At 36.0% G+C, this 22,710-nt stretch overlaps 1 long non-coding RNA gene and 33 other non-coding genes across 34 annotated transcripts; all 34 read left to right on the forward strand.

Annotated features, from left to right (window-relative positions):
* Positions 1-2,931: 2,931 nt before the first annotated feature.
* LOC149939664 (uncharacterized) lies at positions 2,932-3,906 on the forward strand. The gene is made up of 3 exons (XR_016481310.1): positions 2,932-3,495; positions 3,551-3,638; positions 3,818-3,906. It is a non-coding gene; the product is annotated as an uncharacterized LOC149939664 (long non-coding RNA).
* A 7,164-nt stretch (positions 3,907-11,070) lies between these two features.
* TRNAQ-UUG (transfer RNA glutamine (anticodon UUG)) lies at positions 11,071-11,142 on the forward strand. Its single transcript has one exon. It is a non-coding gene; the product is annotated as a tRNA-Gln (tRNA).
* Positions 11,143-11,442: 300 nt separating this feature from the next.
* On the forward strand, positions 11,443-11,514 carry TRNAQ-CUG (transfer RNA glutamine (anticodon CUG)). The gene has a single exon. It is a non-coding gene; the product is annotated as a tRNA-Gln (tRNA).
* A 301-nt stretch (positions 11,515-11,815) lies between these two features.
* TRNAQ-CUG (transfer RNA glutamine (anticodon CUG)) lies at positions 11,816-11,887 on the forward strand. Its single transcript has one exon. It is a non-coding gene; the product is annotated as a tRNA-Gln (tRNA).
* Positions 11,888-12,001: 114 nt separating this feature from the next.
* TRNAQ-CUG (transfer RNA glutamine (anticodon CUG)) lies at positions 12,002-12,073 on the forward strand. The gene has a single exon. It is a non-coding gene; the product is annotated as a tRNA-Gln (tRNA).
* Positions 12,074-12,376: 303 nt separating this feature from the next.
* TRNAQ-UUG (transfer RNA glutamine (anticodon UUG)) lies at positions 12,377-12,447 on the forward strand. Its single transcript has one exon. It is a non-coding gene; the product is annotated as a tRNA-Gln (tRNA).
* A 301-nt stretch (positions 12,448-12,748) lies between these two features.
* On the forward strand, positions 12,749-12,820 carry TRNAQ-CUG (transfer RNA glutamine (anticodon CUG)). The gene has a single exon. It is a non-coding gene; the product is annotated as a tRNA-Gln (tRNA).
* A 114-nt stretch (positions 12,821-12,934) lies between these two features.
* TRNAQ-CUG (transfer RNA glutamine (anticodon CUG)) lies at positions 12,935-13,006 on the forward strand. The gene has a single exon. It is a non-coding gene; the product is annotated as a tRNA-Gln (tRNA).
* A 303-nt stretch (positions 13,007-13,309) lies between these two features.
* TRNAQ-UUG (transfer RNA glutamine (anticodon UUG)) lies at positions 13,310-13,380 on the forward strand. The gene has a single exon. It is a non-coding gene; the product is annotated as a tRNA-Gln (tRNA).
* A 487-nt stretch (positions 13,381-13,867) lies between these two features.
* Positions 13,868-13,939, forward strand: TRNAQ-CUG (transfer RNA glutamine (anticodon CUG)). Its single transcript has one exon. It is a non-coding gene; the product is annotated as a tRNA-Gln (tRNA).
* A 487-nt stretch (positions 13,940-14,426) lies between these two features.
* TRNAQ-CUG (transfer RNA glutamine (anticodon CUG)) lies at positions 14,427-14,498 on the forward strand. The gene has a single exon. It is a non-coding gene; the product is annotated as a tRNA-Gln (tRNA).
* Positions 14,499-14,613: 115 nt separating this feature from the next.
* TRNAQ-CUG (transfer RNA glutamine (anticodon CUG)) lies at positions 14,614-14,685 on the forward strand. Its single transcript has one exon. It is a non-coding gene; the product is annotated as a tRNA-Gln (tRNA).
* A 116-nt stretch (positions 14,686-14,801) lies between these two features.
* On the forward strand, positions 14,802-14,873 carry TRNAQ-UUG (transfer RNA glutamine (anticodon UUG)). The gene has a single exon. It is a non-coding gene; the product is annotated as a tRNA-Gln (tRNA).
* Positions 14,874-15,173: 300 nt separating this feature from the next.
* On the forward strand, positions 15,174-15,245 carry TRNAQ-CUG (transfer RNA glutamine (anticodon CUG)). Its single transcript has one exon. It is a non-coding gene; the product is annotated as a tRNA-Gln (tRNA).
* A 115-nt stretch (positions 15,246-15,360) lies between these two features.
* On the forward strand, positions 15,361-15,432 carry TRNAQ-UUG (transfer RNA glutamine (anticodon UUG)). The gene has a single exon. It is a non-coding gene; the product is annotated as a tRNA-Gln (tRNA).
* Positions 15,433-15,546: 114 nt separating this feature from the next.
* On the forward strand, positions 15,547-15,618 carry TRNAQ-CUG (transfer RNA glutamine (anticodon CUG)). Its single transcript has one exon. It is a non-coding gene; the product is annotated as a tRNA-Gln (tRNA).
* Positions 15,619-16,664: 1,046 nt separating this feature from the next.
* On the forward strand, positions 16,665-16,736 carry TRNAQ-UUG (transfer RNA glutamine (anticodon UUG)). The gene has a single exon. It is a non-coding gene; the product is annotated as a tRNA-Gln (tRNA).
* Positions 16,737-16,850: 114 nt separating this feature from the next.
* On the forward strand, positions 16,851-16,922 carry TRNAQ-UUG (transfer RNA glutamine (anticodon UUG)). Its single transcript has one exon. It is a non-coding gene; the product is annotated as a tRNA-Gln (tRNA).
* A 114-nt stretch (positions 16,923-17,036) lies between these two features.
* TRNAQ-CUG (transfer RNA glutamine (anticodon CUG)) lies at positions 17,037-17,108 on the forward strand. The gene has a single exon. It is a non-coding gene; the product is annotated as a tRNA-Gln (tRNA).
* A 300-nt stretch (positions 17,109-17,408) lies between these two features.
* Positions 17,409-17,480, forward strand: TRNAQ-CUG (transfer RNA glutamine (anticodon CUG)). Its single transcript has one exon. It is a non-coding gene; the product is annotated as a tRNA-Gln (tRNA).
* Positions 17,481-17,780: 300 nt separating this feature from the next.
* TRNAQ-CUG (transfer RNA glutamine (anticodon CUG)) lies at positions 17,781-17,852 on the forward strand. Its single transcript has one exon. It is a non-coding gene; the product is annotated as a tRNA-Gln (tRNA).
* An 860-nt stretch (positions 17,853-18,712) lies between these two features.
* Positions 18,713-18,784, forward strand: TRNAQ-UUG (transfer RNA glutamine (anticodon UUG)). The gene has a single exon. It is a non-coding gene; the product is annotated as a tRNA-Gln (tRNA).
* A 114-nt stretch (positions 18,785-18,898) lies between these two features.
* Positions 18,899-18,970, forward strand: TRNAQ-UUG (transfer RNA glutamine (anticodon UUG)). Its single transcript has one exon. It is a non-coding gene; the product is annotated as a tRNA-Gln (tRNA).
* Positions 18,971-19,084: 114 nt separating this feature from the next.
* On the forward strand, positions 19,085-19,156 carry TRNAQ-CUG (transfer RNA glutamine (anticodon CUG)). The gene has a single exon. It is a non-coding gene; the product is annotated as a tRNA-Gln (tRNA).
* A 300-nt stretch (positions 19,157-19,456) lies between these two features.
* Positions 19,457-19,528, forward strand: TRNAQ-CUG (transfer RNA glutamine (anticodon CUG)). Its single transcript has one exon. It is a non-coding gene; the product is annotated as a tRNA-Gln (tRNA).
* A 300-nt stretch (positions 19,529-19,828) lies between these two features.
* Positions 19,829-19,900, forward strand: TRNAQ-CUG (transfer RNA glutamine (anticodon CUG)). The gene has a single exon. It is a non-coding gene; the product is annotated as a tRNA-Gln (tRNA).
* Positions 19,901-20,201: 301 nt separating this feature from the next.
* On the forward strand, positions 20,202-20,273 carry TRNAQ-UUG (transfer RNA glutamine (anticodon UUG)). The gene has a single exon. It is a non-coding gene; the product is annotated as a tRNA-Gln (tRNA).
* A 300-nt stretch (positions 20,274-20,573) lies between these two features.
* Positions 20,574-20,645, forward strand: TRNAQ-UUG (transfer RNA glutamine (anticodon UUG)). Its single transcript has one exon. It is a non-coding gene; the product is annotated as a tRNA-Gln (tRNA).
* Positions 20,646-20,760: 115 nt separating this feature from the next.
* Positions 20,761-20,832, forward strand: TRNAQ-UUG (transfer RNA glutamine (anticodon UUG)). Its single transcript has one exon. It is a non-coding gene; the product is annotated as a tRNA-Gln (tRNA).
* A 300-nt stretch (positions 20,833-21,132) lies between these two features.
* Positions 21,133-21,204, forward strand: TRNAQ-CUG (transfer RNA glutamine (anticodon CUG)). Its single transcript has one exon. It is a non-coding gene; the product is annotated as a tRNA-Gln (tRNA).
* A 301-nt stretch (positions 21,205-21,505) lies between these two features.
* Positions 21,506-21,577, forward strand: TRNAQ-UUG (transfer RNA glutamine (anticodon UUG)). The gene has a single exon. It is a non-coding gene; the product is annotated as a tRNA-Gln (tRNA).
* Positions 21,578-21,876: 299 nt separating this feature from the next.
* Positions 21,877-21,948, forward strand: TRNAQ-CUG (transfer RNA glutamine (anticodon CUG)). Its single transcript has one exon. It is a non-coding gene; the product is annotated as a tRNA-Gln (tRNA).
* A 114-nt stretch (positions 21,949-22,062) lies between these two features.
* On the forward strand, positions 22,063-22,134 carry TRNAQ-CUG (transfer RNA glutamine (anticodon CUG)). The gene has a single exon. It is a non-coding gene; the product is annotated as a tRNA-Gln (tRNA).
* A 485-nt stretch (positions 22,135-22,619) lies between these two features.
* TRNAQ-CUG (transfer RNA glutamine (anticodon CUG)) lies at positions 22,620-22,691 on the forward strand. The gene has a single exon. It is a non-coding gene; the product is annotated as a tRNA-Gln (tRNA).
* The last annotated feature ends 19 nt before the right edge of the window (positions 22,692-22,710 follow it).

Below are 22,710 nucleotides of genomic sequence, written 5' to 3' on the forward strand. Positions count from 1 at the left end.
GACAGTTGGATAATGAGTGATAAAGAAAATAACGAACCGTGTACGGAACTATTAAAAAGTATAAATATATTGAAAAAAAAAAGAAACGAAAACTTCAAGCGGAATATATAGCAGCGAGAATAGAACTTGAAAGTGTCCTTCCTACGATACGAAAGGAGCATTCGTACGAGTCTTTAAAAATGTTTTCGGAACAAGAAAGATTATTAAGTTTTAAAAACTGGGTTATATATGGAACCGAAGAGTTGGCCGCCTGGGGATTTTATTCGCTCAAGAACGACTCGAGTGTTAAATGCCCTTTTTGTGGAATGGTGGTTGAGGAATGGAAAGATGAAGACATACCGTTAATCGTTCATTGTCGTTCAATTCCCTTGTGTCCATTTATTCGAGGATGCCAAGTTGGAAATGTAACAATATTACAAAAGTCGTAAACATATTTTAATTTCAAAGTGTAAAGAACAAGTTGGCAAGCCAAAATATACCTCTCCTCGGTAGAATTGTCCCTAGTGGTATTAATTTCTCGAGATAACCCTTAAAGATATATCTCCGCAATTTAGAGTTATTTGTTAAAAATATTAACCCATTTCTATCCCGCCCGGTATAAAATTTTTATTATAATTAAAATAATTGAGACGAAACGACCAATTTTAATTTATTCAGAATATCATAAGTTAAGTAGTTACAACAGTAAGTTAGACGTACTATAACAATGCACAATTGAATTAAACCCTTTTACAGAACAAGTTTATCAGTTAAATATAATACGAAGCAAATTTTAATGAAAGAAATATCTACAGAGGCTTTTTGGAATTACTCGCTTACGAAATACTTGCCGCATCTTTAACGCTCATTTTATTTCAACACTCGCCCTTGATGAAGATACCGTAGATATCTGGTAGTGGACGACTCGTTCACTTCCTGTTGACGTTGTGACGCATACCACATGAAAAAGACCAATGCCGTCCAATTTCCAATATCATATAATGACTCGCACACCCAAGAAATCATTGACTGCGTTAGAAATCGTAGATATCCAAATATCCACACCACATGTATTTACAAGAAGCAAAAACCTTACCATCAACAAAGCACAGAGAGCCACTTGACTAACCGCCACCTCTTAAAGCAATTAACGTTAAATTATCTCCTTTGAATTAACAGAACTATATATAGGTCGTTAAGAAAGTGGACCACCCACAGGGTCTACCCTTTAACCCTCTAATCTCGGCTGACTGCGCTAAAACAAGATTTAACCTTTAAAAAATACCAGATTAGGCCTTCATAAATTCATTAATAAAAAAAGACTTTATTACCTATTATGCTTACGATGCCTGTCTTAATTTCAGTGAATCTAAGCAGCTATCGGTGGCTCTGTGGTAGAGCGCTCGACTGCCAAGCCGAATGGTCTGGGTTCGAAACCTGGGTGGCGCATTTGTTTTTAATCAATAGAGAAACGCTAAATTAGAGTTTCTTCGATGCAATAATTTCAATTTCAATTCTATTTCAATTAAACCAAAATTTCGTACTCTATTAAATACGCTTCCGATAAAGCTGAAGGTCTAATTTTCAATAAGCCGTAACAAGTGTCGGTGGTTCTGTGGTAGAACGTCCGCCTGTCAATCAGGAGGTCTCGGGTTCAAATCCCGCCCGATGCGATCGCAAATTGATACTAAGACGAATACCGTGTACAACTGGTGGAAACCCTGCCATTGGACGTTGAGAGGTAGCATTACACTCAGCACTCGGTCCGTCCAAAAGTCATTAAGATGAAGTTGGAGAGAAAACGCCCATATAAACACAACAGACTCAACATGCACATCCATCAGAACACAAACACAACAAATTCAACACTCACAACCTACGCATAAACATTACAAAAACCGTAATACACCAAACCGTCACGACGGTGAGCGAAAAAACACCATCCAAACCAAACCGCAAATGCATCCGTTAACGCTCACCGTCACACGGTGGTTTTGCCAACCCTTTGAGAAACTGCGTACGCAGTGATTACACTTTGCACCGAAAATGCGAACGCGTTCGCAGTCCTGACAGACAGACACACCCACAGACCCACCCACAGACCCACCCACAGACAGACACGGTCGTTGTATAACCCCTCCTAGGGGACTTTGTCCCCTCGGAGAGGTAAAAATATTATAATAAAGTATCAATGTAAAAAAATATGTATCCGAGTTTTTTAATACCGCCTTTACATTAAATTTTAAGTGTTCTAAAAAATCATTGTTAGTTTACTTTAATTAAAAAGTACTTTTATACGGTCCCCTTAAAATGTTATTAAAAAATAACAATGAATTCAATAGAAAGAACGTTTATTCACAATTTCTTTACAACGGTTTTAATATTAGGAATTTGATTAGTTTTACAATATTCTTGAAAATAAATCAAAGCATCCATTTGCTTTTCAGTCGGCAATTTGAATTCGGCTGGCAGGTTAGATGTAGTTGACTCGGTTGATTCCATTGTGGCACCGCGCTTTTTACATGCCACAATAAGTTCGTTAAGATAATCGATAATTTTATCATCTGACATTTCCTCGGCCTCCGTGTAATGGAGAGATTCACTCTCATCACAATCACACGCCAGATTCGAATCTTCTTTCATTGTATTACACGATAAATGAGTCATTAAATGTTGTTTGAAACCTCTCACATATCCAGCATTTCTTTGGTACTCTAAGCAGAGACATCTTTCTCTTTCCCATAGCGGCTGGCTTATGAAAACCACAACGCATCTATGAAAATTATTTCACGACTTGTGACGTAGTTTATATCACGTGATCTGTTGAAAAAAAGTTGAAAGCTGAAGGAAGCCTACAGAATTGAAAAAACTGAAACTAAATCTCCAAATGGATTTTCCAATGGAGTCACGAAATGCTTTCGGAAATACTGGGTACTTAAAGGCGACGAATTAGGTACATTCATAGCGACGGCGATAGTAAAATATCCATTTTTATTTCAAAGTGTGATCCCGAGTTTGGTAATTGCTAGGATGCTTGGATAACGCCGCCATCTTTAGTTACGTTAGCTTAATAAAATTAACCACCTGCACATTAAAACCGTTACGAAAATTAAACCAAAATGGTTTGCAACGAAATAGAAACAGCTGCTAGAGTTTCCAACGCGTCCCGCTAGGGGTTATAAAATGTCAGAGTAGTTACATTTACACTTTCAGTTACGTTAGCTTAATAAAATTAACCACCTGCACATTAAAACCGTTACGAAAATTAAACCAAAATGGTTTGCAACGAAATAGAAACAGCTGCTAGAGTTTCCAACGCGTCCCGCTAGGGGTTATAAAATGTCAGAGTAGTTACATTTACACTTTCAGTTACGTTAGCTTAATAAAATTAACCACCTGCACATTATTCTTAAAACCAACGCGTCCCCCTAGGGGGTTTTAGGTAGTATATATATCCTTAAGTCGCCCGAATCTCGGAATCCTGACCCTAGTGAGCCTTCCCGGAGTAACAAAAATGTAAGTTTCTATAGGTGTTTTTTTATTGTTACAAATACTTAGTTTTTTCTTTTAGGGAATCGTTTGTAGCCGTACACATTCTTTTTGCCATGATTTGGCCTAAAAATAAATATACGTCATCAAAACGATTTTTAGTAAAAGAGGTAATTTTTTTAAGTTTTATATAGTAATTAGTATAGTATTTATTGTAATAGTTAGTGTAGGGAGCTAAATTAATGGCTTCAAAAGTCGTTTGATGACTTCGGCCTATGGTGGTGCCTTGGGTAATAGCCTAGTTGATTATTATTATTATTATATTTAAAGTTCCATATAAATCTTACAGATTGGATACAAAACTTCGGATGGTCGCGAAGACCTCATTGTTTTTCGAACACCGGCTGCTCAAAATTATTCGGGGGATACAAACCGCAAAATTAACGCGATTAGCAACCATGTCAATAAGCTTCCCAGGGCTCAGGGACAATACGATATTGAGGCCGTCGATCGCCATGTTTTAAATATAACGCGACTGGCCGAATACGTTATTGTCAAAGAAAGGCAAACGAAAGAGTACCTGGGAAACTTTATCGACTTAGATCGAATAATTGTGGCCACGAGATTCGAGTGTCCTAATTTCCCCGAATTAGAGCTAGAGCCGGGAGAATTTCACCACCATTTTAACAACGACCATACGCGGTATGAATCAATGACCACCATCTTTTGTCGAGGAAAATATATAGTATTTCTTATTTTACAGAAATGTGTGCGCCTATGAAAAGGCGAGGCAAGTGGCCGCATATGTAAAAAGTATAGAGGGTAATCCCCTAGAAATATATCCCGAGAAACAGGACGACCCGACCGAATCGCCACCAGCCACATCTCCGAAACCTCCAGCGAACAAACCTAGGGAGCTTGATCTTCGAAATGGTAATTATAAAACAAAACTATCATGTTTCTCATTTTTAATTTGAAATATTAATTACAGCTCCGGGAATCACTATCGTCGTACAAGGAGGTAAAACATTAGGTTCCGAAAAAATAATTACAATTCTAATACCATTTTCCATTTCTAGGTTCCGAGTTAAAAATTATCTTATAACACGTTTTGTAAAAAAAAAAATTGTATAAAAATTGTATAAAAAAATTGTTTAAAAAAATTGTATAAAAAATGTATAAAAAATTGTATAATAGGTTGTATTAAAATAAAGCAACACACTGATCAAAAGAGGTAAACTTATTTTTACGTATCACTAAATTTTAAATGTGTAATTATTTAACATTTTAAAAAATTTGCAGGAGGACTTGGCCCAAAAGCGTTTGGTATAAATTTACACGCCTCCCTCATTCAGGCGGAGTTTCACCAGCTGGTTATCTCGGCGTGAGAGAAAAACGCGCGCCACAACGCCGTGGAGAGAGAGAGAGAGAGAGAGCGATTCATCGAGGTGCCCCGAAAGCGCAGAGAGAGAGAGAGAGAGTTTCGCTGAAAGATAAAGTTTTTTTTTGCCGAGGAAGCTAAACCGCGAGCTATTAAAAAATTCCTGCACGTTTTATACAAGGACAAAATTTTACAGTTGAATTGATTCGATAACAAAAAGTGGATTATTCATACAATGTCCTTTAAAAAGGGTACGTTAAAACTTTTTTTTTAAACTTTAATTTTATTTAACACGTATTTTATTTTAGTTTCTCTGACGTTACATTCACCTACTCAATTGGTAGTGACCGTATCAATATTTTACAAAGAGCCAGGTATTTATATTTCTAATGGAGCCCAAAGTACGGAAATTTCCTTAGAAACATGGGACGCCCTTACAAAAGAATGGTCTTCAGTCATTGAAAATCTAAACTCAACAACAATAAAAAAGATTTATCTGCCAATTCCGACCGTCGAACCTTATTCCGATTGTACTTTTGAACACAATTTCGAAGTTTCTTGTTCGGGAGGAAAATTTTCATGGAATTTAATGCCGTTTACTCAAAAATATTTGGAATACGAAATAAACTTATCAGCCAGTCTATCACTTAGTAGAGCGCAAGTTCTGGCTTTAAATGAAATTAAAGTGTTTATAGATCAACAGTTAAGTCTGTTAAAACAAAGCGCACCGGTTATAGACTTAATGTTTAGTGTTTTGGTCGACAATTTTTCGAAATTTCAAGCGGTTTATAAACCATTACAGAAGCGACAAATTCCCTGTGTCTTTATAGAAATTTACGCCGCCTTTCGTATTGCTCAGGATCACCAAGTGGAAAAAGATTTTTTGGAACAATTTATAGGTTATTGTCCATTTGACGTAAGGGATTTGATTGATCATTGTTTAAATGATGTAATATATTTGAAAAACATTTTATAAATAAATTTTTTATTAGTAAATGTGTTCTTTGTTATTATACCATACGAAAAATTAGTTTACACTAGCAAATTATATACACGAGGAACCATGATAATAATAGTTTCAGTATATTTTCAAAAAAGCCTCCTCAGGACAGGCGCTACTAGCGACGATGCGTAACGTCAGAAAATAGCTTATTTTAATTGTACATCATTTAAAATTTCCTTACCAACGCGTTCAGAATAGTCTTTTCGTATATTAGTTTTAATATGATGAAAACGAGGGGAAAGACACTCGCTCACAAAGCTACATTTTAATACTCATTGTTTCTGGTTGAAAATTATAAAATGCTACAAAGTGGTCTAGATTTCTTCCGATCTAGAGTTTCAATGACATGATTAATTAAGCTATAGACCAGAGCCTTCTCGTTAGTGCTTGAATAGGGCGCTTGGTTTGAATCATGCTCGTATGGTATATTACCGCAGTTCTGGTTTAAAACGAATTTACATCTCGGGTAATATTTAGCGTGCTCTTCCATCGGAATATCGTTCTTGTCCCAAACCAATAGCTCTCCAGCACAACAGAAGCATTGACACAATCTTTGTTATACGTGTAGAAGAGACCTGCTTGTGCTAAATCTCTCACGTCTATGTAATCAATCGGGAAATCCTTAAACGACTGTAATCTTAGAAATTCAGATCGCATAGGTCCTAAATTCCAAAAATCGTTCGTTTCGCGTAGCACGGGAATGTTATCCGTAGTTTCATCCTGAACAAATTTGCAATTCGGGAACCGTTGGATGTGAATTAGCAAAGGTACATTCCCCTCTTTCCAATCGTTAACCAAACCATCACAACAGAAACACATGACAATATTTTTATTCCCAACGTAAAAAAAGCCGGCGTTTGCCAACTCGTTTACATTTAAAAAGGTTGCCGAAAAATTTCAGTTGAAACTCTCTATTCTTTTTCTTTCAAAGTGCATTTTTACGTATTTAAAGCTGGTTAAAAATTTAGCTCGCGTAAAATGTAACCGGCGTCACGCAGCGGCCACTGTCGTCACCTAGCGGTAAATTGTAACTAGCGTCACCTAGCGGTAACTTAAAAACCGCTATCTAGTGGTTATGGTTTTCAAAACACCTGGCACAAGAAAAAAAACCAAATATATAGTTAAACAGACGAGCGTTATTAAAGGGTACTCTTCGAAGAAAGGCATTTCTTCCAATATTTTAAACGTTTTTTTTAAACTTATCATGTATAGTTCAATAATACCGCCTCTCAAACGGTACCAAAGTAGTAAGTTATTTCCGCCCGTTATTTCATATGACGCTATAAAATACGTTTAACCATTATTATTACCAAATTAATACGCGGGAGATTATAACAGAAAAACAAGTTATAGCTTTGGTCCGAGTTTTGACGACAACGTATTTGTTAGGCTTAGCTTTTTTACTGCATTATTAACCGAAATATCAACATTAAACTAACATACAGGAACATTCGTTGGTCAAGTATTTAAACATTGCTTACATTAATAACGCAGTCGTTACAATCAGGGTAGTGTGTGCTGCCACTAAGTTCTTAATTTACCCCTGGTGGTGAAACTATAATGCTCTTTAATACCCTCGGTCAACGAATTAAGTAACGTTCGTTATTTGTTACGTTTATAAGAGTTCAATTTACCCCTAGTGGTAAGAAATGGCAATACTATAATGTCCTTTAATAAACAACGAACGTTTATAAGAGTTCAATTTACCCCTGGTGGTGAGAAATGGCAATGCCACTCTAAAATCTAAATAGAATCTGTAAATATTACTATAAGCCCATATCTGCTACCACTATTTTACCTTTAAACTCATTTTAAAGGTTCACAAATTGAATGAGCGTTCTTTCACGTAGTGGCCCCTTCCATAATTTCGCTACCACTTACGAAAATTAACGGACCGTACATGTTAAAGTCTATTAAACCGCTACGTAAACATTCCTCGTGCCGGTTGGTAAACACGGAATAATATACAGCTAGTTAACGATAGATTTAAATATTAAAGATTTTTACGACATTTATAACGGCTCAATACAAGTATAGTTCTTAATACTATAATTTATATACACGATATTATTGATAAACTAACGCAAAATTATAAATAATCGCAGACATGTTCGACTGGTTATATGTTGTCGTAAATGTTTTATGCAATGTACACGTTTAACACGAATAACCGTTTAAAAGTTCATATAGGAGCGACTTGTTTAAGTAACGGTTTAGGTAACCCGAATCCATAGATACCAGCGTGTTTAACTTTTTATAATCAATCTTTATGGACATATTCTTTAGCGACGAAAATTCAGAGCTGCAAACGTTGTTAATTATACCTAAGATACCACAATATTAATTCAAACTGTCATTGATCTATTAAAATGATGAACGGTTATTGAAATATCCATTACAAAGTCAAGTGATCTACCCTACAAAGTTTACTATTATTTAAATTTCATGAGCGCGAACCGACCTTGTTATGTAAATATTTCGTATAGTGTCAATGTATAAATGCATTATATTTACTAGGATTTATAAGTGGTAATATTAAATTTTATGCGTAAAACTGATATTTTGTGGAAAATGTATACGATGTGCGTAAAGACTGTGAAACATTTATAAGGCCAGAGCTGCAAACGTTGTTAATAATCCCAAGCTTATTCTTAATATAGGGACAACTTGTTTCAAACTGCGAGGTTAACGAATTTAACATTGAACTTAAAATGACGACGCCGAACAATGTCATAATATTAATCAGCTTATACCCAAGTCATCTAGCGACTTTTTAGGTACGTGTTTATATATAAAAAACCGTTGGGTACAACTTGTTTATAAGCGTCAAAACAACATTGTACGTGATCTAACAAAGATGGCCCCGCTTGACAATTTACCACGTTATGTACTGTTAAGAAGTCTACAAAGACGATGTAAATATACTTTTACAAGTAATTGATAATTATTACCGCGCCACCCTCAGAAGTAATTTTTTTTCTACATTTAAAAATATCTAACACGTCCCCAACGCAACTGAACCCCAAAGCACTACCTTAGTTTATTATAGAAGTGGTAATATTAAAAATGATAGTTTCTTAATCTCATTCTCCTTATCTTTCGCGAACAAAACATGTTCGAATTCTTATTAGACCAGACCGATGGTACGGTAATATAAAACAATGTATACGTAAACGATTTATGTACGTGAGGCATGGTTAGAATAATGTTTCCCCTGTTTGGGACAACTTAACCAAATATTGAAACTTGTACAGTTTTCATATCAGGTAATCATGTATCCGAATGAAAATATCCATAGATAGCGACGTTTATACCTAAAAAATGCATTGCATGATTATAATGATTTTATTTATGGAAGACCCCTTTCATTAACCATAAATCAGATGATCACGTGACGCGGCTTTTTGATCGAACCATATAGGGAAACTTGTTCTTGAAATGTCTTTTGGCATTATGTAATTTACCCTTTTCAACACATGTTTACGTGAGATGACCCCAAAGACCCTTCCTAACGGACGACAGGATATACTATCTTTACTGTCATTAACGTATTGACTATGTTAAAAACTTGAAATATCCAATAAAAAACTCCCTCATTTCTTCACCCCAATATAACCTTGAATACACAGTTTACATTTCATAAATTTTAGGCTTATTATTTACGATGGCCAGGCTTAACAATAAAACTTTACCACGTAATGCACAATGTTTCTCGCGCGTCCTCATTAACGGTAATATAAAATTAATACATGATGCATTGTCATAATATTTATCAGCTTACACCCAAGGCACTACCTTAGGCCTAGCGACTTTAAATTCGACGTTTTAGGTTAATATATATAAAAATCCTTTAGGGACAACTTGTTTAAAAACAAGCTTGATCTAAAGTAAATATGGCAAATTTCGTAAAAAATAACAAAGATAGCCACACTTTTCAATACACAGAACCCGTTTGAATATGAATCATTAAAGATGGCGGCCAAAACACATGAATTTCCAACCAAAATTACTAAGAGTGCATATAACAACCGCTAAAACCAGCCTAAAAGCTTTACCCCGTTATGTGTTGTTAGCGTAAATATGAATCATTTTTACCGCGCTTCGGGAAGGCGCGTTTAAGAGTCTATACTTTTTATGTGCATAAAGATTAATAACCTAAAAACCGTTAAAAAGGGGCCCGTATTAGGGGTGACTTATATTTGAAACTTCTACCCGAATCCAAAGATACCAGTCTAGTGGTGAAGCATTGACCCAATGAGACACCCCTGGTGGGACACTATAAAGATGACCACGAATGACAGGTTATAACACGATACAAGCTTTATCCCGTTATGTTCAGTCATTAAAAGTGAATCATTTTTACCGCGCTTCCTAACGTTAAAACACAGCTTATAAATCTCATTAATATTTACTTCTTAAGATTACTTAAGACGCTTCCTAACCGTCTTCAGAACATGTTAAATAATTTTCTCGCCAAAATGCTAAAAGCTCAACCATATAACATCCACTAAAAGAGATCACTTGTTCGGGTCCATAATACCAAAGACGCTTCCTAACCGTTGTCAGGTAATTAAACCATGCAAACGTTTATACTAGTAAATACAAACTTTACCCCCTCCACTTGTTCATTGATCCTTTTCGCACTTACATCATCATAAACGCATGTTAAATCCCCGCCAAAAATGCTAATGAGTTGTTAACCATCTAGCTACCAGGTCAAATACCCTAACGGTTTATTTTAAAGGTACAAACTTTACCCGTTTCCCCGCCAAAATCATGTCAAACATAAGTGTACATTAATAAACCTAAAGAGTTTAACCACTTGTTGATCGACGCTTACACTTTCCCGCCAAAAATTAATATTCAAACATATAATATAACTACTTGATGATCCTAAACACATGTTACTATCTAACAGGTCAATGACCCCTAACGGTAAAACAATACCACGCTCATTAATATTCACCCTTTTTTAATTGACCTTGAACAGGTCGCACCTGTGCTCGTTACGCACGAGTGCACGCGTGACACGCGCCCGAGGGGGGCGGAATCGCGATTCCCCGCTTCATTCCCCCCCGTCACTCAGCTGGGGACGCGTGGGGGAAAGCACGCTGCGCCCCCTCGCGTATCCAGGAATAGGGGGGTAAACTACTCATGGTTTTTATATGAAATTTTTAATTTTGTTCTAAAACTCCTTTTTGATGTATATAACATTGCCGGTTCCATGGTGTAATGGTTAGCACTCTGGACTTTGAATCCAGCGATCCGAGTTCAAATCTCGGTGGAACCTTGAATCATTGGAAAAAATAGCCTATAGATGAAATTACATCTTCGATGGACATGGTTTTTACATGAAATTTTTAATTTTGTTCTAAAACTCCTTTTTGATGTATATAACATTGCCGGCTAAATGGTGTAATGGTTAGCACTCTGGACTTTGAATCCAGCGAGCCGAGTTCAAATCTCGGTGGAACCTTGATTCATTGGAACCAATAGTCCTAATATGAAATTACCTCTTCGGTGGACATGGTTTTGATAAGAAATTTTTAATTTTATTCTAAAACTTCTTTTTGATTTTTATGGCTTTGGCGGTTCCATGGTGTAATGGTTAGCACTCTGGACTCTGAAGCCAGCGATCCGAGTTCAAATCTCGGTGGAACCTTGATTCATTGGAACAAAAAGCCTAGAGAAGAAACTGTCTTTTCGGTGGACATGGTTATAATAAGAAATTTTTAATTATCTTTCTAAAACTCCTTTTTTATTTTTATGTCCTTGCCCGTTCCATGGTGTGATGGTTAGCACTCTGGACTTGGAATCCAGCGATCCGAGTTAAAATCTCGGTGGAACCTTGATTCATTGGAACCAATAGTCTTAATATGAAATTACCTCTTCGGTGGACATGGTTTTTATAAGAAATTTTTAATTTTATTCTAAAACTTCTTTTTGATTTTTATGGCTTTGGCGGTTACATGGTGTAATGGTTAGCACTCTGGACTCTGAATCCAGCGATCCGAGTTCAAATCTCGGTGGAACCTTGAATTATTGGAAAAAATAGCCTTTAGATTAAATAACCTCTTCGGTGTACATGGTTTTTCTAAGAAATATTTAATTTTATTCTAAAACTTCTTTTTGATTTTTATGGCTTTGGCGGTTCCATGGTGTAATGGTTAGCACTCTGGACTCTGAAGCCAGCGATCCGAGTTCAAATCTCGGTGGAACCTTGATTCATTGGAACAAAAAGCCTAGAGAAGAAACTGTCTTTTCGGTGGACATGGTTATTATAAGAAATTTTTAATTCTTCTTCTAAAACTTCTTTTTGATGTTCAACACTTAGCCAGTTCCATGGTGTAATGGTTAGAACTCTGGACTCTGAATCCAGCGATCCGAGTGCAAATCTCGGTGGAACCTTGATTCATTGGAACATAAAGCCTAGAGATGAAACTATCTTTTCGGTGGACATTGTTATTATAAGAAATTTTAAATTCTCTTTCTAAAACTCCTTTTTTATCTTTATGCCTATGCCAGTTCCATGGTGTAATGGTTAGCACTCTGGACTTTGAATCCAGCTATCCGAGTTCAAATCTCGGTGGAAACTTGATTCATTGGAAAAAATAGTCTTAATATGAAATTACCTCTTCGGTGGACATGGTTTTTATAAGATATTTTAAATTGTCTTTCTAAAACTCCTTTTTTATTTTTATGCCTTTGCTGGTTCCATGGTGTAATGGTTAGTCCTCTGGACTTTGAATCCAGCGATCCGAGTTAAAATCTCGGTGGAACCTTGATTCATTGGAACCAATAGTCTTAATATGAAATTACCTCTTCGGTGGACATGGTTTTTATAAGAAATTTTTAATTTTATTCTAAAACTTCTTTTTGATTTTTATGGCTTTGGCGGTTACATGGTGTAATGGTTAGCACTCTGGACTCTGAATCCAGCGATCCGAGTTCAAATCTCGGTGGAACCTTGAATTATTGGAAAAAATAGCCTTTAGATTAAATAACCTCTTCGGTGTACATGGTTTTTCTAAGAAATATTTAATTTTATTCTAAAACTTCTTTTTGATTTTTATGGCTTTGGCGGTTCCATGGTGTAATGGTTAGCACTCTGGACTCTGAAGCCAGCGATCCGAGTTCAAATCTCGGTGGAACCTTGATTCATTGGAACAAAAAGCCTAGAGAAGAAACTGTCTTTTCGGTGGACATGGTTATTATAAGAAATTTTTAATTCTTCTTCTAAAACTTCTTTTTGATGTTCAACACTTAGCCAGTTCCATGGTGTAATGGTTAGAACTCTGGACTCTGAATCCAGCGATCCGAGTGCAAATCTCGGTGGAACCTTGATTCATTGGAACATAAAGCCTAGAGATGAAACTATCTTTTCGGTGGACATTGTTATTATAAGAAATTTTAAATTCTCTTTCTAAAACTCCTTTTTTATCTTTATGCCTATGCCAGTTCCATGGTGTAATGGTTAGCACTCTGGACTTTGAATCCAGCTATCCGAGTTCAAATCTCGGTGGAAACTTGATTCATTGGAAAAAATAGTCTTAATATGAAATTACCTCTTCGGTGGACATGGTTTTTATATGAAATTTTTAATTTTGTTCTAAAACTCCTTTTTGATGTATATAACATTGCCGGTTAAATGGTGTAATGGTTAGCACTCTGGACTTTGAATCCAGCGAGCCGAGTTCAAATCTCGGTGGAACCTTGAATCATTGGAAACAATAGTCCTAATATGAAATTACCTCTTCGGTGGACATGGTTTTTATATGAAATTTTTAATTTTGTTCTAAAACTCCTTTTTCATGTATAAAACATTGCCGGCTAAATGGTGTAATAGTTAGCACACTGGACTTTGAATCCAGCGATCCGAGTTCAAATCTCGGTGGAACCTTGAATCATTGGAACCAATAGTCTAAATATGAAATAACCTCTTCGGTGGACATGATTTTGATAAGAAATTTTTTATTTTATTTTCAAAACTCCATTTTGATGTATATAACATCGCCGGTTCCATGGTGTAATGGTTAGCACTCTGGACTCTGAATCCAGCGATCCGAGTTCAAATCTCGGTGGAACCTTAATTCATTGGAACAAAAAGCCTAGAGATGCGACTATCTTATCGGTGGACATGGTTATTATAAGAAATTTTAAATTATCTTTTTAAAACTCCTTTTTTATCTTTATGCTTTTGCCAGTTCCATGGTGTAATGGTTAGCACTCTGGACTTTGAATCCAGCGATCCGGGTTTATATCTCGGTGAAACCTTGATTCATTGGAACCAATAGTCTTAATATGAAATTACCTTTTCGGTGGACATGACTTTTATAAGAAATTTTTAATTTTGTTCTAAAACTCCTTTTTGATGTATATAACATTGCCGGTTCCATGGCGTAATGGTTAGCACTCTGGACATTGAATCCAGCGATCCGAATTGAAATCTCGGTGGAACCTTGAATCATTGGAACCAATAGTCCTAATATGAAATTACCTCTTCGGTGGACATGGTTTTGATAAGAAATTTTTAATTTTATTCTAAAACTTCTTTTTGATATTTATGGCTTTGGCGGTTCCATGGTGTAATGGTTAGCACTCTGGACTCTGAATCCAGCGATCCGAGTTCAAATCTCGGTGGAACCTTGATTCATTGGAACAAAAAGCCTAGAGAAGAAACTATCTTTTCGGTGGACATGGTTATTATAAGAAATTTTTAATTCTCTTTCTAAAACTCCTTTTTTATCTTTATGACTTTGCCAGTTCCATGGTGTAATGGTTAGCACTCTGGACGCTGAATCCAGCGATCCGAGTTCAAATCTCGGTGGAACCTTGATTCATTGGAACCAATAGTCTTAATATGAAATTACCTCTTCGGTGGACATGGTTTTTATAAGAAATTTTAAATTCTCTTTCTAAAACTCCTTTTTTTATTTTTATGCCCTTGCCGGTTCCATGGTGTAATGGTTAGCACTCTGGACTTTGAATCCAGCGATCCGAGTTCAAATCTCGGTGGAACCTTGAATCATTGGAAAAAATAGCCTATAGATGAAATTACATCTTCGGTGGACATGGTTTTTATGTGCAATTTTTAATTTTGTTCTAAAACTCCTTTTTGATGTATATAACATTCTCGGCTAAATGGTGTAATGGTTAGCACTCTGGACTTTGAATCCAGCGAGCCGAGTTCAAATCTCGGTGGAACCTTGATTCATTGGAACCAATAGTCCTAATATGAAATTACCTCTTCGGTGGACATGGTTTTGATAAGAAATTTTTAATTTTATTCTAAAACTTCTTTTTGATATTTATGGCTTTGGCGGTTCCATGGTGTAATGGTTAGCACTCTGGACTCTGAATCCAGCGATCCGAGTTCAAATCTCGGTGGAACCTTGATTCATTGGAACAAAAAGCCTAGAGATGAAACTATCTTTTCGGTGGACATGGTTATTATAAGAAATTTTAAATTCTCTTTTTAAAACTCCTTTTTTATCTTTATGCCTTTGCCAGTTCCATGGTGTAATGGTTAGCACTCTGGACTTTGAATCCAGCGATCCGAGTTCAAATCTCGGTGGAACCTTGATTCATTGGAACCAATAGTCTTAATATGAAATTACCTTTTCGGTGGACATGACTTTTAAAAGAAATTTTTTATTTTATTCTAAAACTTCTTTTTGATTTCTATGGCTTTGGCGGTTCCATGGTGTAATGGTTAGCACTCTGGACTCTGAATCCAGCGATCCGAGTTCAAATCTCGGTGGAACCTTGATTCATTGGAACCAATAGTCTTAATATGAAATTGCCTCTTCGGTGGACATGGTTTTTATATGAAATTTTTAATTTTGTTCTAAAACTCCTTTTTGATGTATATAATATTGCCGGTTCCATGGCGTAATGGTTAGCACTCTGGACATTGAATCCAGCGATCCGAATTCAAATCTCGGTGGAACCTTGAATCATTGGAAAAAATAGCCTTTAGATTAAATTACCTCTTCGGTGTACATGGTTTTTCTAAGAAATTTTTAATTTTATTCTAAAACTTCTTTTTTATTTTTATGGCTTTGGCGGTTCCATGGTGTAATGGTTAGCAATCTGGACTCTGAAGCCAGCGATCTGAGTTCAAATCTCGTTGGAACCTTGATTCATTGGAACAAAAAGCCTAGAGAAGAAACTATCTTTTCGGTGGACATGGTTATTATAAGAAATTTTTAATTTTATTCTAAAACTTCTTTTTGATGTTCAAGACTTAGCCAGTTCCACGGTGTAATGGTTAGAACTCTGGACTCTGAATCCAGCGATCCGAGTGCAAATCTCGGTGGAACCTTGATTCATTGTAACAAAAAGCCTAGAGATGAAACTATCTTTTCGGTGGACATTGTTATTATAAGAAATTTTAAATTCTCTTTCTAAAACTCCTTTTTTATCTTTATGACTTTGCCAGTTCCATGGTGTAATGGTTAGCACTCTGGACTTTAAATCCAGCGATCCGAGTTCAAATCTCGTTGGAACCTTGAATCATTGGAAAAAATAGCCTATTGATGAAATTACGTCTTCGGTGGACATGGTTTTTATATGAAATTTTTAATTTTGTTCTAAAACTCCTTTTTGATGTATATAACATTGTCGGCTAAATGGTGTAATGGTTAGCACTCTGGACTTTGAATCCAGCGAGCCGAGTTCAAATATCGGTGGAACTTTGATTCATTGGAACCAATAGTCTTAATATGAAATTACCTCTTCGGTGGACATGGTTTTTATAAGAAATTTTAAATTCTCTTTCTAAAACCCCTTTTTTATTTTTATGCCCTTGCCGGTTCCATGGTGTAATGGTTAGCACTCTGGACTTTGAATCCAGCGATCCGAGTTCAAATCTCGGTGGAACCTTGAATCATTGGAAAAAATAGCCTATAGATGAAATTGCCTCTTCGGTGGACATGGTTTTTATATGAAATTTTTAATTTTGATCTAAAACTCCTTTTTGATGTATATAACATTGACGGTTCCATGGCGTACTGGTTAGCACTCTGGACTTTGAATCCAGCGAGCCGAGTTCAAATCTCGGTGGAACCTTGATTCATTGGAACCAATAGTCTTAATATGAAATTACCTCTTCGGTGGACATGAATTTTATAAAAAAAAATTTATTTTATTCTAAAACATCTTTTTGATTTTTGTGGCTTTGGCGGTTCCATGGTGTAATGGTTAGCACTCTGGACTCTGAATCCAGCGATCCGAGTTCAAATCTCGGTGGAACCTTGAATCATTGGAAAAAATAGCCTATAGATGAAATTACATCTTCGGTGGACATGGTTTTTATATGAAATTTTTAATTTTGTTCTAAAACTCCTTTTTGATGAATATTACATCGTCGGCTAAATGGTGTAATGGTTAGCACTCTGGACTTTGAATCCAGCGAGCAGAGTTCAAATCTCGGTGGAACCTTGATTCATTGGAACCATTAGTCTTAATATGAAATTACCTCTTCGGTGGACATGGTTTTGATAAGAAATTTTTAATTTTATTCTAAAACTTCTTTTTGATATTTATAGCTTTGGCGGTTCCGTGGTGTAATGGTTAGCACTCTGGACTCTGAATCCAGCGATCCGAGTTCAAATCTCGGTGGAACCTTGATTCATTGGAACAAAAAGCCTAGAGAAGAAACTATCTTTTCGGTGGACATGGTTTTTATAAGAAATTTTTAATTTTATTTTAAAACTCCTTTTTGATGGATATGACTTTGCCGGTTAAATGGTGTAATGGTTAGCAATCTGAACTTTGAATCCAGCGAACCGAGTTCAAATCTCGGTGGAACCTTGATTCATTGGAACCAATAGTCTTAATATGAAATTACCTTTTCGGTGGACATGACTTTTAAAAGAAATTTTTTATTTTATTCTAAAACTTCTTTTTGATTTCTATGGCTTTGGCGGTTCCATGGTGTAATGGTTAGCACTCTGGACTCTGAATCCAGCGATCCGAGTTCAAATCTCGGTGGAACCTTGATTCATTGGAACCAATAGTCTTAATATGAAATTGCCTCTTCGGTGGACATGGTTTTTATATGAAATTTTTAATTTTGTTCTAAAACTCCTTTTTGATGTATATAATATTGCCGGTTCCATGGCGTAATGGTTAGCACTCTGGACATTGAATCCAGCGATCCGAATTCAAATCTCGGTGGAACCTTGAATCATTGGAAAAAATAGCCTTTAGATTAAATTACCTCTTCGGTGTACATGGTTTTTCTAAGAAATTTTTAATTTTATTCTAAAACTTCTTTTTGATGTTCAAGACTTAGCCAGTTCCACGGTGTAATGGTTAGAACTCTGGACTCTGAATCCAGCGATCCGAGTGCAAATCTCGGTGGAACCTTGATTCATTGTAACAAAAAGCCTAGAGATGAAACTATCTTTTCGGTGGACATTGTTATTATAAGAAATTTTAAATTCTCTTTCTAAAACTCCTTTTTTATCTTTATGACTTTGCCAGTTCCATGGTGTAATGGTTAGCACTCTGGACTTTAAATCCAGCGATCCGAGTTCAAATCTCGTTGGAACCTTGAATCATTGGAAAAAATAGCCTATTGATGAAATTACATCTTCGGTGGACATGGTTTTTATATGAAATTTTTAATTTTGTTCTAAAACTCCTTTTTGATGTATATAACATTGTCGGCTAAATGGTGTAATGGTTAGCACTCTGGACTTTGAATCCAGCGAGCCGAGTTCAAATATCGGTGGAACTTTGATTCATTGGAACCAATAGTCTTAATATGAAATTACCTCTTCGGTGGACATGGTTTTTATAAGAAATTTTAAATTCTCTTTCTAAAACCCCTTTTTTATTTTTATGCCCTTGCCGGTTCCATGGTGTAATGGTTAGCACTCTGGACTTTGAATCCAGCGATCCGAGTTCAAATCTCGGTGGAACCTTGAATCATTGGAAAAAATAGCCTATAGATGAAATTGCCTCTTCGGTGGACATGGTTTTTATATGAAATTTTTAATTTTGATCTAAAACTCCTTTTTGATGTATATAACATTGACGGTTCCATGGCGTACTGGTTAGCACTCTGGACTTTGAATCCAGCGAGCCGAGTTCAAATCTCGGTGGAACCTTGATTCATTGGAACCAATAGTCTTAATATGAAATTACCTCTTCGGTGGACATGAATTTTATAAAAAAAAATTTATTTTATTCTAAAACATCTTTTTGATTTTTGTGGCTTTGGCGGTTCCATGGTGTAATGGTTAGCACTCTGGACTCTGAATCCAGCGATCCGAGTTCAAATCTCGGTGGAACCTTGAATCATTGGAAAAAATAGCCTATAGATGAAATTACATCTTCGGTGGACATGGTTTTTATATGAAATTTTTAATTTTGTTCTAAAACTCCTTTTTGATGAATATTACATCGTCGGCTAAATGGTGTAATGGTTAGCACTCTGGACTTTGAATCCAGCGAGCAGAGTTCAAATCTCGGTGGAACCTTGATTCATTGGAACCATTAGTCTTAATATGAAATTACCTCTTCGGTGGACATGGTTTTGATAAGAAATTTTTAATTTTATTCTAAAACTTCTTTTTGATATTTATAGCTTTGGCGGTTCCGTGGTGTAATGGTTAGCACTCTGGACTCTGAATCCAGCGATCCGAGTTCAAATCTCGGTGGAACCTTGATTCATTGGAACAAAAAGCCTAGAGAAGAAACTATCTTTTCGGTGGACATGGTTTTTATAAGAAATTTTTAATTTTATTTTAAAACTCCTTTTTGATGGAAATGACTTTGCCGGTTAAATGGTGTAATGGTTAGCAATCTGAACTTTGAATCCAGCGAACCGAGTTCAAATCTAGGTGGATCCTTGATTCATTGGAACCAATAGTCTTAATATGAAATTACCTTTTCGGTGGACATGACTTTTATAAGAAATTTTTTATTTTCTTCTAAATATTCTTTTTGATTTTTATGGCTTTGGCGGTTCCATGGTGTAATGGTTAGCACTCTGGACTCTGAATCCAGCGATCCGAGTTCAAATCTCGGTGGAACCTTGATTCATTGGAACCAATAGTCTTTATATGAAATTACCTCTTCGGTGGACATGGTTTTTATATGAAATTTTTAATTTTGTTCATAAACTCCTTTTTGATGTATATAACATTGCCGGTTAAATGGTGTAATGGTTAGCACTCTGGACTTTGAATCCAGCGAGCCGAGTTCAATTCTCGGTGGAACCTTGAATCATTAGAAACAATAGTCCTAATATGAAATTACCTCTTCGGTGGACATGGTTTTTTTAAGAAATTTTAAATTCTCTTTCTAAAACTCCTTTTTTATTTTTATGCCCTTGCCGGTTCCATGGTGTAATGGTTAGCACACTGGACTTTGAATCCAGCGATCCGAGTTCAAATCTCGGTGGAACCTTGAATGATTGTAAAAAGTAGCCTATAGATGAAATTACCTTTTCGGTGGACATGGTTTTTATAAGAAATTTTTCATTTTGTTCTAAAACTCCTTTTTGATGTATATGACATTGCCGGTTAAATGGTGTAATGGTTAGCACTCTGAACTCTGAATCCAGCGATCCGAGTTCAAATCTCGGTGGGACCTTGATTCATTAGAACCAATAGTCTTAATATGAAATTGCCTCTTCGGTGGACATGGTTTTTATATGAAATTTTTAATTTTGTTCTAAAACTCCTTTTTGATGTATATAACATTGCCGGTTCCATGGCGTAATGGTTAGCACTCTGGACTTTGAATCCAGCGAGCCGAGTTCAAATCTCGGTGGAACCTTGATTCATTGGAACCAATAGTCTTAATATGAAATTACCTCTTCGGTGGACATGGTTTTTATAAGAAATTTTAAATTCATTTTCTAAAACTCCTTTTTTATTTTTATGCCCTTGCCGGTTCCATGGTGTAATGGTTAGCACTCTGGACTTTGAATCCAGCGATCCGAGTTCAAATCTCGGTGGAACCTTGAATCATTGGAAAAAATAGCCTATAGATGAAATTACATCTTCGGTGGACATGGTTTTTATATGAAATTTTTAATTTTGTTCTAAAACTCCTTTTTGATGGATATGACTTTGCCGGTTAAATGGTGTAATGGTTAGCAATCTGAACTTTGAATCCAGCGAACCGAGTTCAAATCTCGGTGGATCCTTGATTCATTGGAACCAATAGTCTTAATATGAAATTACCTTTTCGGTGGACATGACTTTTATAAGAAATTTTTTATTTTCTTCTAAATATTCTTTTTGATTTTTATGGCTTTGGCGGTTCCATGGTGTAATGGTTAGCACTCTGGACTCTGAATCCAGCGATCCGAGTTCAAATCTCGGTGGAACCTTGATTCATTGGAACCAATAGTCTTAATATGAAATTACCTCTTCGGTGGACATGGTTTTTATATGAAATTTTTAATTTTGTTCTAAAACTCCTTTTTGATGTATATAACATTGCCGGTTAAATGGTGTAATGGTTAGCACTCTGGACTTTGAATCCAGCGAGCCGAGTTCAATTCTCGGTGGAACCTTGAATCATTGGAAACAATAGTCCTAATATGAAATTACCTCTTCGGTGGACATGGTTTTTATAAGAAATTTTAAATTCTCTTTCTAAAACTCCTTTTTTATTTTTATGCCCTTGCCGGTTCCATGGTGTAATGGTTAGCACACTGGACTTTGAATCCAGCGATCCGAGTTCAAATCTCGGTGGAACCTTGAATGATTGTAAAAAGTAGCCTATAGATGAAATTACCTTTTCGGTGGACATGGTTTTTATAAGAAATTTTTCATTTTGTTCTAAAACTCCCTTTTGATGTACATGACATTGCCGGTTAAATGGTGTAATGGTTAGCACTCTGGACTTTGAATCCAGCGAGCCGAGTTCAATTCTCGGTGGAACCTTGATTCATTGGAACCAATAGTCTTAATATGAAATTACCTCTTCGGTGGACATGAATTTTATAAAAAAAAAATTTTTTATTCTAAAACATCTTTTTGATTTTTACGGCTTTGGCGGTTCCATGGTGTTATGGTTAGCACTCTGGACTCTGAATCCAGCGATCCGAGTTCAAATCTCGGTGGAACCTTGATTCATTGGAACCAATAGTCTTAATATGAAATTACCTCTTCGGTGGACATGGTTTTTATATGAAATTTTTAATTTTATTCGAAAACTTCTTTTTGATATTTACGGCTTTGGCGGTTCCATGGTGTAATGGTTAGCACTCTGGACTCTGAATCCAGCGATCCGAGTTCAAATCTCGGTGGAATCTTGAATGATTGTAAAAAATAGCCTATAGATGAAATTGCCTTTTCGGTGGACATGGTTTTTATAAAAAAATTTTATTTTGTTCTAAAACTCCTTTTTGATGTAAATGACATTGCCGGTTAAATGGTGTAATGGTTAGCACTCTGGACTTTGAATCCAGCGAGCCGAGTTCAAATCTCGGTGGAACCTTGATTCATTGGAACCAATAGTCTTAATATGAAATTACCTCTTCGGTGGACTTGAATTTTATAAAAAAAAATTTATTTTATTCTAAAACATCTTTTTGATTTTTATGGCTTTGGCGGTTCCATGGTGTTATGGTTAGCACTCTGGACTCTGAATCCTGCGATCCGAGTTCAAATCTCGGTGGAACCTTGATTCATTGGAACCAATAGTCTTAATATGAAATTACCTTTTCGGTGGACATGACTTTTATAAGAAATTTTTTATTTTATTCTAAAACTTCTTTTTGATTTCTATGGCTTTGGCGGTTCCATGGTGTAATGGTTAGCACTCTGGACTCTGAATCCAGCGATCCGAGTTCAAATCTCGGTGGAACCTTGATTCATTGTAACCAATA

The sequence above is a fragment of the Leiobunum rupestre genome, chromosome 6 (assembly GCF_980474605.1).
Source record: "Leiobunum rupestre chromosome 6, qqLeiRupe1.1.hap1, whole genome shotgun sequence".
NCBI classification, from domain to species: domain Eukaryota; kingdom Metazoa; phylum Arthropoda; class Arachnida; order Opiliones; family Sclerosomatidae; genus Leiobunum; species Leiobunum rupestre.